This window comes from Pundamilia nyererei, unplaced genomic scaffold (genome assembly GCF_000239375.1).
Source record: "Pundamilia nyererei isolate P.nyererei 1_Seehausen unplaced genomic scaffold, PunNye1.0 scaffold00097, whole genome shotgun sequence".
Classification (NCBI taxonomy): Eukaryota; Metazoa; Chordata; class Actinopteri; order Cichliformes; family Cichlidae; genus Pundamilia; species Pundamilia nyererei.
The window spans coordinates 2,387,849-2,389,103 of NW_005187498.1; positions in this window are offsets into that span (position 1 = coordinate 2,387,849).

Consider the following 1,255-nt stretch of genomic DNA (forward strand, 5'->3'; position numbering starts at 1 on the left):
GGGAGAAGCAACCTGTCACTGAACAGACTCTTCTGGTTGTTAATGGCCGTGTGCAGAGGATGCCTAGCCTGTCAAAATCCTGTGTCAGCATTTTGATGTGATGAGGGAAGGTCACAGGATCACCAAAAATATTACAAGTCATTCTGAGTACTTTTATTCGAATTAAGTTCTAATTATTTCATAATGGAAGTGGCTGAACTACAGTAAAATCATATAAAAAATTCAGAAAATATCAGCTTTGATTTTGAATACCGTGATCATTAGTTCATTGGTCTCAGCTTACATAGTTCACAAGTAAAAACAAAGATTTATCACTGAAGCTATTTCACCGTCCTGGGTCCGTGACCCAGTGCTTTGTGTTCTGTGTTTTTAATAAGCTTTGAGTTCATCATGGTTTATGACTGCTAGTGTTTTAGTTTCTGTCTTGTATTTCTAGCGTTCTAGTTTTTCTGTTTTGTGATTTCTAGTTCTTAGGTTTTGTTCCTGTGCCCCTGATGTTAAGTGTAGGTTTAATTCTGTCATGTTTATTTTCTTGCTCCCTAGTTGTGTCTCATGTCGCAGTTTGTTACTCCTGCCCCTGTGCGCCGTGTTTGTCCTATTCATTGTCAAGAGCCTGCCTCTGCGCCTGTCGTGCGTTTCCTCTTTTATTTTGATAGTCCCTGTCCTGTGTGCAGTGTGTCTGATTTTGCTTCCCTTGTCTCATTGGGTCTTTTGTGTCCCAGCTGTGTTGCCACCTGTTCCCAATCCTCTCATTGTCCTGCTTGTGTATTTAAGTCCTTTGTTTCTCTGTTAGTTGTTGCGTTGTACCCTTACTGTGCTGTGTTTTTGTCCTCCGAGCTCCCTGTGATCTTCGTCCTTAGTCTCTAGTTTTCAGGTTTCTAGTTTTCTGGCTTCCCAGTGTTAGTGATGGCCAAATGAAGCTTTCTGAAGCATTGAAGCTTGTGTTCATTACTCAAAGCTTTTCAACACAGTCGTCTTTGGTGACATCTTGTGGGCAAAAATATGCAGAGCAGCTTGAACCCACAAAATATCTGATCACGCCGCCATCTTCCTCATCCCAAAATACAAACAAAGACTGAAACAGGAAGTTCCGGTTCAGAGGAAGGTCGCGCGCTGGACGGATCAATCGGTGGCCACGTTACAGGACGGTGCATGTTCAGAAACAGCTCCGATGATGATGTCAACGTGTTTACGGAAGCGGTTGTGGGATTCATCGGGAAACTAGCGGATGATACCGTGAAGACAAAGACTATCA